Below are 13,824 nucleotides of genomic sequence, written 5' to 3'. Positions count from 1 at the left end.
ATTAAAACCATGCAGATCATCTAATGAACAATGTAAATCACCAAAATGTGTGTTAAAACCACCCATTAATAAAACATAAAAGGAAGTGGATTGCTTTAATTTATAATCAGTAATGAAAAGATTCAAAGTACTTAATTGCTGATTTACATAGTCACACTTACTAGAGTTGTAAATATTCACTAACAAGAGCTTTGGGAAATGTTACTTGGGGGGAGTGGGGAGAGTCAAGCTCTAACCTTTTTACAGAGCCTCTTAAGTCCAAAGAGAGGAGTAGCAAGAGACCACCATTTGCCCTACCCGCTGAAGCAGGTCATGCAGGAAGAGAGTATGAACTAAAGCCGTCCAACCAAAAGTTATTCCCCCTATCCAAGGTCTCCTGGAGTGCAATTATATCATATGTTTTTATGACGGATAGCTAATTAGGGTAGTCTCTCTTGGATCTTAAACCCACAATATTCCAGCTTAAAATTCTGCATTTGTGGGTGTAAACACCACCTTGTTCAACTGTACCCTGGTTGACAGAACATGGGACAAAAGAGCAGGCAACACTGCCAATATTAGTACCTTCAGATATAATGGGACTTACCACCCCTGTACTCACCACTAACTGTCGACTTGCCTCAGACAGAGGAGAGACAAAAGGTTGGCTCATGACTTCCTTTATAACTAGGGCATCTACTGGTGGAAGTCAATCACAAGCATCTAAACCTGACAAAGGGGCAAATCTATTGGCTAGTTCAAGGTCAGAAGATCTCCCTATGGGTCTATTTAATACACCCTGACCTCCCCCCCCAACTGGGAGGGATGGTCGGGTCTATAAAAAAACCCTAATGGTAGAAGAGAGATTTCCCCATGGTAACACTATTGCCTTCTACTCCCTAGTTGCTCCAGTAGAAATCTAACAACCCGCTCATTATTAAAGTTGGCAATTACACAGTCTCCCCCCGTCCTTCATAGAATGTCCGATCCAGAAGACCATTATCATTTGATTACAGATGTCCCAGCCCCAAGCCCCCGCCAGCTTTAATTGAGCTGTGAGCCAATGCATGGTTTTGGCCATCAGCTGGTCAGTTGATTCAAGATGCCCGACTTGTAAGGTTGGTACATTCCTCAGGACCACTACCAAAGGGGCAGCGTCCGGTGGTAAGTGTAGTACCCCAAGGCCATCCTTAACAAAGCTGTGGGACAAACCAATGTGCATAGCGAGGGGATTTCGGCCAGGCTGTCCATTTACTGGCATTAATCGAGTGCCCATACCATGTTTAGAGCAGTTGTGTGTGTTTTTGCTTGCTAGACTACCCCGGGGTCTATTACCCGCCTCCCTTGGGGAACTCGGTATTAACTGGGCAAATTCACTAGAGATGTTCCCGTCCTCACCCACCTGGCCAACAAGAGCTACCAACCCCCCAGCAGGAACTGAACCTTCTCTACCGGATCTACTTGAAGATGGAACCCTAGGATTGGATATTAAAGTAGTCGGAGGAAGGGGATCTGGAATTACAGAATTGCTCAGTACATTTGATTGAATTTCAATTGCCCGACCCGTTTTTAACAAGGAGGCTTCAATATTGTGAAGATTGGGCACAACATTCAAAATTAGTCAATCTTTCTTCAATACGAGTTAGCCTATCGATGATAGGAGAAAGAGATGACTCAATTATGGCCCCCATCTTCACCCACAGAACCTCCAAAGCTTCAGAGGGGACTCCCAGCGGGTCATGGTTCACAGAGCCTTTGATAGACGTTAGAGACCGCTGCTCTACAATCAGTGGAGGTGACACAGTCAATGTTCCGCCATTCTTGTTGGTCTTCTGGATTTTTGCACTTTTCTGCCTTTGCGGCCCCCCTCCCCTCTTCCTCTTAGTAGACGGCTCCGGCGTGGTTACCATAGATTCCTTAATTTACGGTTTGGCTTTAGGCACAAACCTAGTAACCAGACGTGTTAGGGTGCCAACAGATGTACCTATGCAGACCAAATCGACAACATGAGCACTGTTCGGGGCCTCCACAACAGCCGATAAATCTCATGTGCGAGGCAGAACTGTTCCTGACAAAAAATTGGTCCAGGGTCTCCGCGACGCTTCCCCCCACTCTTTCCTTGAACATTCATGTCAGACTAAGTATGATGCAAAACAACGAACCCAAAATGATAGAATCCCAAATAAACTGCAAATAATGGATTCCAAACAGACCTGCTAAGGTTAGAGGGGGTGGCCGGCCCGGCTTCTTCCGGGCACTAACGGGCCCGCACTTGGCCCGGGCGTGGCCTGGCGCGCGCACGATCTGAGTCGCGGGTACGGCGAGGCAATATGTAGGCATCAGGTGAATCAGGCAAGCAGGCTCAGGTGCGGGCTCAGTCCACACGCTCCCTGGGACTTGTAGTTCGCTGGAAGCGTCCTCCTCAAAGAATGTCGACGCAACTTTTCTGTGGGCAGCTGCCTCCCTTTGATAGCTGCAGACAGAGGAATCCAAAAAATGTCTGCAAGTCAATGGAGAGGGAGACGCGACCACAGGGTGGCAGGGCTTTTTATTTGAGGTCTCTTCCTCAGTCACCCTGTCTCCTGATGAGGCTCCTAGTGATGCTTTGGCACAGGCACTAACACGGCTGTGTTCCAAGGAGTGTCCCGAGCATTACCGGGTGTTTTCAGGCTGCTGGAAGGGGCAGCGTGGGTGGGGGGTGGGACGCAGGAGAATAGCGGGGGGTAGTTGGTAGAATTACACTGTAAATGTCCTCGCCCATGATAATGATGAAGATCGTGAGGGGACAGCTTATTTGAAAGGGGCTTTCTCCTTTAAAGGTAGGGATCAGACTGGACTAATATCTTATGAGGAACTTCAGGCGGAGTATCTCTGACAATACTTTTGAAGAGCAGCCCTTTCAGGACCCTATGATGCAGGTTACTACTGCTTTAGGAACAGATCTTTGCTTGATGCTAAATAAGTATTACAAAAGATTTCCAGAGAAAGGAAATCCACCTCAACAGCTGCATCAAGCTACGGTGCCTTCAGCTGGTAGGTCCCCACACTCTCCTTGATTGCTATCCCAAGAGAAGAGTCCTGCTACTCAGCAGCATGTCCGACCTTAACTGTGGTTGCTAGAGATCCAATCACCATACATGAAGATTACATGATGAGGGAGATGATGAAGATGACGAACAGGAAGAAGATGAAATAGTACCCAACGAGAGTACTACTATTGGAAGTGAATGGGACAACTACATTACAGCACTATCAGCCCCTCCAATGCCTCCTGTGGCTTGTTCCTACTGGACTATTTGGGGGAAAGGGGCGGAAGACTTTCTACACAGTGGCGTAACACAGGCCCACGCAGCCCCTGCCGTGCGGGGGGGGGGGGGCATGCCCCCAGGGTCTCCCTTGCACAGTACTCTGCCCAGAGAGCTCATGATTGAGGCCGGAGGCGGCCTCACCACGTGCCCTGCAGAGGGGTCACCCCAAGTTTTGTTACGCCAGTGTTTCTACGCTCTTCTGGAAAGAGCTGCTAAATGATTTAGCCTACCAGTGTCAGTACAGCAAATACACTGCTTCCACTAGGACTTCAAGAAAACAGCTACCAACTTGCTTGAACTGTTCCCATAGTAGATCATATATCGGCTTCAGGTATTAAGGTTATGAAAAACCCTGCGATAGTGATACTGCCCCTGGATAAAAAGTATAAAGCCATGGGAGTTCTCTCAATTGTTTAATTGGTCACCCAAAGCAGCAGTCAATCGTTATGCAAGCACAACAGGGCAAGTCAAAGAATCCTACCAGAACATGTTCTACACCACCTGATAAGGAGGTTGGATAATACTCAAAACGCCAAGGCTGGCCAAAGCCAGAAACTGCAGTTTCTTAACCCAAGAGATTACATGACACACCTAGATCTCCAGGATGCATACTTCTATATTACCCATTCATATCAAACCTAGGAGGGATCTCCATTTCAAGGTGGCCAGATGTCACTACCAATTCAAAGTCCTTCCTTTTGGTTTAAAATCTGCCCAAGAATGTTTACCAAATGTGTGGCTCCGGTTGCGGCTTTCGGAGAAACTGACACCAGGTCTTCCCACATCTGGACAACTAGATCATAAAAGCATCCTCACCCCAGATCTCAACCCGTTCTACAAAAGCCTGTCTTCAAATTTGCAAAGATTCAGCTACACAAAGAAAAATCCTGCCTCAACACAGACGGATTGCATTTCTAGAAGCAATGCAATACACAACGGTGTGCAAGGCCTTCCCTACGCAAGAAAGGATTACCAAATGGTATTGAGACAATACAGATAGTTCCTGGGAGTTATGTCTTCTTACATTCCATTAATACCCAATTGTTGCCTATTCATGAGGCAATTGCAGGCAGGAACAAATTGACAAACAGTAGAATCATACAGCTGGATCCTGTGATAATGTCATCAGACTAACTCTGGAAATCAAAACGGACAAGACCTGGTGGATGCAAAAGGACAACATATCCTTGGGCCTAGCACTCCTCAACAATCAACACATTGCGTTATGACAACGGATGCATCCTTGGAGGGATGGTGAGCTTAACTCCAGGACCTTGAGGGGAGCGGCAAATAGTCACTGAAAGAAAAGAAAAGGCATGCCTTCTTACAGCTTAGAACAGTGGCTTTGGGACTGCATCCTTTCCTTCCAAGAAATAAAGGGAACTGCAGTTCTGATTCCTATAGATAATTCAATGAATATGTTTTTTCTAAACTATCAAGGAGGAACAAGATCACATCCCATATCCAAGGAAGCTCAGGCCATTTGGAATTGAGACTTGCAAAGCCAAATTTCCTTAAAGGTGAAGCATGTGCCTGGCAAAGACAACTAATGGGTAGATGATCTGAGCAGATCCACAAGAGAATGCCACGAATGGGAGCTGTGTCAAATGCACCTGTCCAGGAATTTCCACACGTGGGGAAAATAGCTTTGGACTTTTTTGCTACACCTCTCAATCTAAAATGTTGATTCTATGAAAGTAGATTTCCCCACAAATAATATTGGGGAGGAACGCTTTCCAAATTGCATGGACAGGGATATTTGCTTATGGTTCTCCTCCCCTGCCTCTGGTTCCTCAGTAAGATGAAAAAAGGAGCATTGTTCAATCATTCTAGTGGCTCCAGCGTGGCCAAGTCAGTCCTGGTATATGAAACCTCTCTTGTCAGAACTGCAAGACAATCCACTCAAACCAATCCTAGAATGCTTTAGATGAGCAATGGAAAGTTAGTTCCCCCAACACCGGAATCAGTTCATTTAGCTTGATAAAATCAGCGAGTTTCACCTCTTGAATATCTTGCAACAATGCAGAGACATCTTAGCCAAATCGAGAGCGGACTCTTCAATCAGATCCTATAAGGCAAAATGGGCTTGATTCTGCAATTGGTGGTGTTTTAACAATTGCCACCCTTTTTCATCAGCCTTTGTACTAGTATTGCCTGAATTATTGAAACCCAGAGTGAACTAAACTCAGCACTAAGTTCACGAGGATCTCCAGATTCAGGATATCTTGCAATCAAAAAACGTTATGGTCGGGCAGATTGTTTAAGAAATTGTCAAAGGAGCGATTTTTTAATTTATTTTGTAAGACAGATTCCTTGGTAGCTAAACACGGTTCTAGCCCAGTTAATGTGAGGGCCTTTTATACCCATTCACAAAGCCAAATTAAAGTACCTTTCATAGAAGATGGATCTCCTATACGCCATTACTTCAGCTTAGTGAAATTCAGGTTTTACAATTCAAGCACCATACCTGCATTTAAGAGAGACAAAGCCATTTTAAGAACCAATCCCCACTTCATTCTGAAGGTCCCAACAGACTTTCACCTTAATGAACACATTGTTTTAAAGACCTACTTCCAGAATTCGCCAAATGAGATAGAAAGAGCACTTCATACTTTGAATTTTTAAAGGTATCTAAACTTTTCTATTGAAAAGACTGGAGGTTATAGAAATTCTCAAACTTGTAGTTGCCTTTGCACCTTCAAGACAAAGACAAGCCTTATCAAGAAGCGTCGATGGATCACGCGGTTCTTCTGCACTTATTCAAATGAGGTGAGCTATCTTTATTGTTTTCTATTTAGGGAAAGATTACACTCTGTACATTAAATGTTTTCCACCTCCGCATGCTCTTCATACTTTACCTTGGATTTGTTAGTGCTCACTATTCGGATTCAAGCATGTGAATCTATAAACAATTCAGTACTGGCGAAAAAACAAGTTGCTTACCTGTACACTGTAGATTGATATCGAAAAGATTCTAGCATGTGAATTTATGAAATCTATCAACACTGGTGTACCACAGTGTATAGGTAAGTAACTTGTTTGTTTTTTTGGCATTAGAGTGAAATCTTAAGACTCATTCGCTTTTTTCTCTTTTAAATTATTCTCTCTTTTTCCGGTCCAGGAATCTTGAAACAAATCTAGTTTTTCCATTTAAAATATTACAATTTATCTGTGTTGCTTCCTCTATGTGCAATTCTGAGATTATGTTTCTGGATACCCCCTGTTCTCTCTTTTTCTTCTGTGCATTTGTCTTTTGCTTAGTCAGTTTTTGGTTGCATCATGCCTCTGTACCTTTCAAATAGATGTTTCTCCAACCTTTTCTGTATGTTTTGTTCCAAATCCTTTGCAGCTGGAAAAAACATTTATTCTAAGACTCTGGATATCATATGTTTGTCGGTGTAATTCTGTAAAAGTACTCACTATTTGAATGACTCATATTTTATTAGTTTTCTAGTTTTTGAAACAATTGTTTCAGACTGTTAAGATTATCACTTCTCCAGAATCGACATTCTTGTTGAATGGTCTCTTTGCCAGATTTTCTCTTCTATTCCTATAGCCTGGCATTGTTGAAATTGAAGCAGCCAGATGTTCCTTATTTCTGATAGATACTTCTACCTGTAGATTCCTCACCTGTAGAACAGTCTCCAGGAGTCAGACTGAATCCAGGAGACTTAAAAGCTGTGATGCCGCCAGTAGAGGGCGCTGGGCTCAGTCAGAGCCGGAAGTGATGTTGAGCAACGCCTCTGAGTTAAATGAAGTGCCTGCCCTGCACGTCATTTCCCTTTTTATTCCACTCCTTCGATGCAGATCCGGAGATTCGATCTCTGCAGAGTTTTCCTCACATAAAATTGAAAAAAGCAGCACCAATGCCTCCGCCAAAGAAATCGGGATTTAAACCCTACAAGGATTGTGAGAGCATTGTCTCTCAAACAAATCAAATGGAGACTCGGTTTGTTTGTGGTGCTTGGGCTCTGACCCCAATGCCAAATATTGTACTTCCTTCCTCAGTATGGCCCCCAAGGCCATCAAAGAATGGCTTAGGCCAATGACAACAATTGGCGCTGGAAACATTCTTGACACCACTCCCTTTCCCTTCTTTGTCCACAAAGCGCAGGAAGCACCATAAGAAGTCAAAGAAGCGCTCCAAACGTATGTTTCCCATACTACCTTCAACTCCCTCAGGACGTTCATCCTGTGAGCCAGAGTTAAGATACCGGCTGAAGATCCTCCCTACAGCCCTGCTCCTCCACTGGGATCAGCTCCGGTCAGGCCTCCACTGCACCTGGAACCCTTGGTGCCGTCTTCCCTGTCTGAGCCTTCGACCCAGCAGTTCCCCCAAATTCCTGACGCTGTGATTGGGTCCATTGGCATGCCTCAATGCTCTGAAAAACATATTGGCGAAGGCGTGGACGCCGTATGGAGCACCCTTGGACTCAAAGTCTCCAGCACAGGTTTTAATTCAGTTTCAACTGACGCTGTTTGGAGCTGCACCTTCGGACCAAGTACCCTTGCTTCCCTGCTTTAACCCAGCACTCAGTTTTCTCACTGCCACAACTACCTTCTGGCCAGGGCTGCCAACGCCAGCTTCACCACCAGCTCAAGTCACTGACAACACAGTAAGACGTTGAACCTCTGCTTCACACCTGTAGAGAGGGACAAAGACTGCTGTAATAGGATGCTTATAGAGCATGCCTCCATGAAATCTTCAGTATGGACTCAGACCCTCTGAAAGGTCTCCTCTATGAAGACCAAGGGCAGGATCCCATGTTATATTTTCCATGCCTATCATCAGCTAGTGGCCTGGATACTTCATTTGAATTGAGCATGGAGTTCCCTGCAGGATCGCCCACACCTGAGGTAATGTCCTTTCATAAAGTCATGTTGGAAGCTGCAGAAGCCTTGGATTTGCAATTGTCATCAGCAGAAACCAAAATCAATGTCCTCACAGAGGAATTGTTGTCCTCCTCAGCCACATCGAAGCCCTTGTTGCCTCTTAATGAGGCACTACTGGCCCCTGTAGGGGCAGCTTGGGAGAAGCCATAATCTATGCCAACAATAAACAGCCTTGTGGCCAGAATTTACTGTTCAGCACCAGGCGACCCACATTTCTTTTCCACGCATCCCTCACCAGAAAGCCTGGCTCCCAAGCCTAATGCCTTTTCCGTTAAGGATTGCTTTAAGTCATGGTTTTTCCTCTCAACTACCAAATTTTCCTCTGGATGGTACGGGGTGGAGTACTGCAAGGCCACACCCAAACTTCCCATGTCTTCTGTGTAAGCCCAAGAGCTAAACGCCAGACCCTGGTCGGAATGTAGAGTGCCAATTGTGTATGTCCTGATAAAGACTTGCAAAACCTCTATGAAAGTTCTAGCATCATCTGAGCGCTGTGGCCAAATTCACAGCAATCTGGAGCATGAATCTACTGCCACCAAGATATGCTTGTAAGCCCCATCTGATTGTAAGGGGCTGCAGTGGTTCAAATAAACACAAGCCAAAGGCTTGTCTGAGATCAATAGAGATGTCTGTGTTATACGTGCTGCAGTGGAGCCTTTCATCTGCTGGCAGATGTCGCATTTATGGACAAAGTCCTTGGTCTGTTGTGATAGACCTGGTCACCAATAGCGCTGCTTCAGTAATGAAACTGTAGCAACAATCCATGTGTTGTTCCAAGTCTATTTTATTTTATGACGTAATTCCCCAGATCGGGGCGCATAGACACAGCGGTAAGCCTACAACCTCGTATCGAGGCCGGCCGCGTATGGAATAACAATTGGGTCACAAGTCTCATATATGAAAACAGGTTAACACAGCGCGTTGCCTACAACCCTCGTGGGGCCGGCCGCGTGGCTTAACCTCAGCTGTCGTAACTACCCAATGCATACAGGGCCCAAGCACCGGGCCATTGGGGATAGGTAAACGGGCAACTAGCCCAATACTTCTGAACGTCCCAACTGGGGGCAACAGGTATGTGAGAAGTCTAGAGATAGAGAAAGAAAGGAAAAAGGTGTGGAAAAAGGGTAGGAAGCGAGAGTCAGGGAGAGTGTTGTGTGGACAGGGTGCGCATGCTATTCGATGGGGTGGGATGTCAGCTAGCTAGAGGCAGCCTCAACCGCTCGCGCATCTTGCAGGGCGTCTATGGAAGCAGTCTACTGGGGTCTGCGGGAGTGACAGCGTCTTCAAAAAGGTGCAGAGTCCGGAGTCTAGTGGGCATGTGTCGCGCATGTTCTATTGAGCAAAGGTAACGTACTAAGGGCTTCCAGACCGCCCCAAAGCGCGTGTTGCGCGCTTGTATTCGCGCTGTGAGGAGCTCCATCGCTAAAATGTGCCAGAGCCGCACAAACCAGGAGGCTATGGGAGGCGCTTCGGTCCTTTTCCAGTACAGGGCTATAAGCTGCTTGGCCGCTCCCAGCATTTGGAGCGTCAAAATCCAGTCGCTGCGGGTGAGTGCCTTGAGATCGGGAGGTCTAATGCCAAGTAGAATTGTGCTTACTGCTTCAGGCAAAGGGAACCCCAACACCCCTCTAATGTGACTGAGGACCTCCTTACAAAAGACAGTTAAGAGCGGGCATGCCCACCATATGTGCACGAAGTCCCCTGTTGCAGTCCGACATCTCCAGCACAGTGGGGAAACAGTGGGGAAACAGTGGGGAACATCTTGTGCAACCGCAGAGGAGTGTAGTACCACTGGGTTAAAAGTTTGTAGGCGTTTTCCCTCTGCAGGATACTCCGATATATCTTGGGGATGTCTCTCCATACTCTGTCCCATTGCAAAGGTTCAATGTCCACGTCAACCGCTAGTTGCCATTGGCGCTAGTATGGAAGGGTGGGTACAAGCGGCGGATGCTGCAAATGTGATAGATCTGGGTAATCAGCTTTTTTAGTCCCCCAAGGGAGCGCGCCATCTTTTCAAAAGGGGTGAACGCTCGCGTGGCTGCTCGACTCATTTCCTCATTAGAAACCCAGTGGCGCAGCTGTGCATACTGTAGCCGTGCCTCCGGCGGCAGTCGAACTCCTCCCAGCATTGGTCAAAAGATTTGAGTGTGCCCCCTTCAAAGAGATCGCATATCACCCTGCAGTCTCCTTGCGTCCATTTCTCGAATGCTCGAGATTGATGAGCCGGCGGAAATTGCGGGTTCGCTGCTATAGGAGTGTGTGGGGACAGGAACGTGGTGAGCCCTTTGGACACCGCAGTGTTGTCCCAAATGTCTAGTACCGTCTTCGTGGGTACCGCCATGTACGCGATCTTAGAGCGGGCTGTCCGATGAAGCCACGGCAGGTCCCAAATAGTGCCTCCCGTTACCGCCCAGTCCATATGTAACCATCCTTTTTCACTCTCTCGCACCTCCTACTCCACCACAAAACGGAGGTGTGCAGCCCAATAGTAGTGCACTAAGTTGGGGCAGGCTAAGCCCCCTCGGTCCCGTGGTGCCATAAGGATCTTCGGCAAAAAGCGGGATCGCTTACCGCCCCACATAAAAGACGTGAGCTTGCGTTGCAGTCCCCGTATGCAGTGAAGCGGGATTGGGGTGGGAAGGCATTGGAACACGTATAAGATTTTGGGAAGGATCGACATTTTAACAGCATTGAGCCGGCCTAACCACGACAGCATCAGAGGCTTCCACCTTCGTAGGCCCCCTAGAACCGTTTTCGGCATTCCCGCCAGTTCACTGATGACCAGGCATCCAAAGAGGGGGTCAGGGTGAGGCCCAAGTATCGAATATGGCGCTCAGACCACTGATAGGGCACGGCTTCCTTCAGAAAAGGGATCTCCACCGCCCGGATCGTGAGGTTGAGAGCCCAGGACTTATCATGGTTGATCTTGAGGCCAGAGGCCCTCTCATGTAAGCAAAGCACTCTATGGAGGGCCGGAAGAGACTCCCGCGGGCACGTAAGAGTGAGAATCAGGTCGTCTGCAAACAACGCTACCTTGTTGTCCCGTCCCCCATGTACTATTCCGTGGATGTCCGGCTCGCGGCGTATCATCTCCGCAAGGGGTTCCACTGCGAGGGCAAACAATAGGGGCGAGAGGGGACACCCCTGCCTAGTGCCCCTGTGTATCACTAGCGGTGGTGTTAAGCTGCCGTTGACCCGGATTCTGGCCTGTGGCCCTATATATGGGGCCATAATCCTTGTGATCATCTTCGGGCCCAGACCGAATTTGTGGAGTATCGCCGTAAGGAAGGTCCAGCCAACACGGTCGAACGCCTTCTCAGCGTCCACGGACAGAAGGCAAGTCAGGATTTTCCAGTGGTGCACCTTCCCCACGAGGTGTGCGAGCTTACGTACGTTATCTGCTCCCTGACGGTCGCAGATGAACCCAGCCTGATCAGGGTCCACAAGCCCCAGCATATACGGATCTATACGTTTGGCAAAGAGTTTGGTATATATTTTAAGATCAGTATTCAATAAGGCAATAGGGCGATAAGAAGCACACATCGTGGGGTCTTTCCCAGGTTTCGGGATCAGTGCAATTTCCGCCATACCCATGTCAGGGGACGGCCCTATGTCATCAGTAAAGGAGTTGAACAGCCTTAGGAGATAGGGTCGAAGCTGGTTCTGGAATGTGCGATAGAAAGATAGGGGTAGGGCCATCCGGTCCTGGCGTTTTCCCCAAAGGAAGATCTTTAATTGCCGCCGTGACCTCTTCCTCAGTAATGGAGCCTTCCAGTTCCGCCGCACTCCCCGAAGGCAGTGGCGTCCCCTTGTAGCCGCCCAGGACAGCCGCAATCGCGTCCGCCGAGGTGGGCTCCCTCCCGTACAAGGTGGTATAGTAATCCACAAAAGCGACCTGCTTAGCCTTCTCCGAGCCAACTCTCGACCCGTCTGGTAGTTGGACACTAGGTATGTGGGCCTTGGCCGCACGTGCCCTCAACCTCCCCGCCAGCAGTCGCCCTACCTTATCTCCTCCCTCAAAGTACTTTTGCTTCAGTGCTAGCAAAGAGTGTTCCGCCTTATTGGTGCGTAAAAGTCGAAGCTACCCCCTGAGGTTGGCTAATCTTCTCCTAGATTCTAGTGACGAGCGTACCCGGTCTTGCTCCTCGGCTTTCTTGATGTCCCTCGCCAGATCAGCTTCCAATTTGCAAGCTGCATGCCTCCGAGCAATTGCCAGGGAAATGATGTGTCCCCGGATCGCGGCTTTGAAGGCGTCCCATACCACCGGGAAGGACACCTCCGGGGTGTCGTTAGAAGCAAAATAGGAGTCTATGGCCTCCCGGATGCTTTCAACATCTGCTGCATCCCGAAGGATGCCCGGCGGCAAAAACCAACGTGTCTCTCGGGTGGGGCACGCGGCCGGGTCCTGGAGGAGCAGCTCAACATGAGCGTGATCCGACAGAGATATGTCCGAGATGGAGGCTCCCAACGAGTCCCGTATCAGTTCTAGCGACATAAATAGAAAATCTATGCGGGAGTAGGACCTGTGGGCGTGCGAGTAAAATGAGTAATATCTCAGTTCCGGCCACGCGTCAATTAACCCCAAGTCCGCAATCTGCTTGCGCTGCGTAGAGGACATCGCCCCAGTGCCATTGAAGGCAGCATCGCTACGGTCCATGTCCGGGTCCCAGACTAAATTGAGGTCCCCTCCCAATATCATGTTCGGGTTGCCACATGGAATCTGGTCCCGCAAAAGTGTCTGGAGGTATCTGTCCTGCAACTGGTTGGGTGCGTAAATGTTACATAGGGTGAATTGGTGCCTTCCCATGTGTACCGTAGCTTTGAGAAAGCGCCCATCCTCACTCCTCTAGGGTTTTGTGTCTCCTCGCCTGAAGCCAGCCCTGCACAATATAGCTACTCCCGCCATTTTAGTGTCCGCAGCCGCCCAGAACTGGATAGGGTACTTAGGATGCACCATGTGTTTTGTATCTCTCTGTAGCAGGTGTGTTTCCTGAAGGAATATAATGTCGGACTGTTGCTGGAGAAGGTAACGCCATACCTGCTTGCGCTTATTAGGGGAATGCAAACCCTTGACGTTGAATGTCAAGACCTTCAGGGGCCTAGGGATGTTCACGGCCATAGCGTGCAGCAATCGAGATCCGCCCACGGTCCCCACTCCCACCAGTGTGAGGGGGAAGGTACAGAGGCAACCCCTTCCCACCCATCCCACCCCGGGGACTGCAGCCGCCCTGTCTCCACCCCGCCACACACAGAAACGGGAATAAGAGAAAGAAGAAAGGTCTGAAGGAAGATAAAGCAGGAAAGGAGGAGAGGAGGAGAAAAGGGAAGACGAGATTCGAAAGGCGGCCGAACAGGCCTCGTAACTACCAAGGTCAACAAAGGCCACAGGGCCAAGGTGGACTGTCCCAGTCACCGGGCATCCTCTACCCAAAGGTTTGAACGCACTCAGGAATGTCACTTCCTATGGAACAGTATAGGGGGGAACCCACAGGAAATGCAAGAGACAGCAACCCTGGTACCCCTGCTGCCCGATCTGGAGTCGGGGGTGCTATGCAGTTACACAGGTCAGGGTAGCATGGCGTTGTTCATCATGTGGCCTTCCGGAGTGGTGCGTGCAGGGTGACCAAGTGGATCCTCCTGCTCC

Source organism: Lissotriton helveticus, chromosome 10, assembly GCF_964261635.1.
Source record: "Lissotriton helveticus chromosome 10, aLisHel1.1, whole genome shotgun sequence".
NCBI classification, from domain to species: domain Eukaryota; kingdom Metazoa; phylum Chordata; class Amphibia; order Caudata; family Salamandridae; genus Lissotriton; species Lissotriton helveticus.
Note: the sequence above shows the minus strand (reverse complement) of the source record.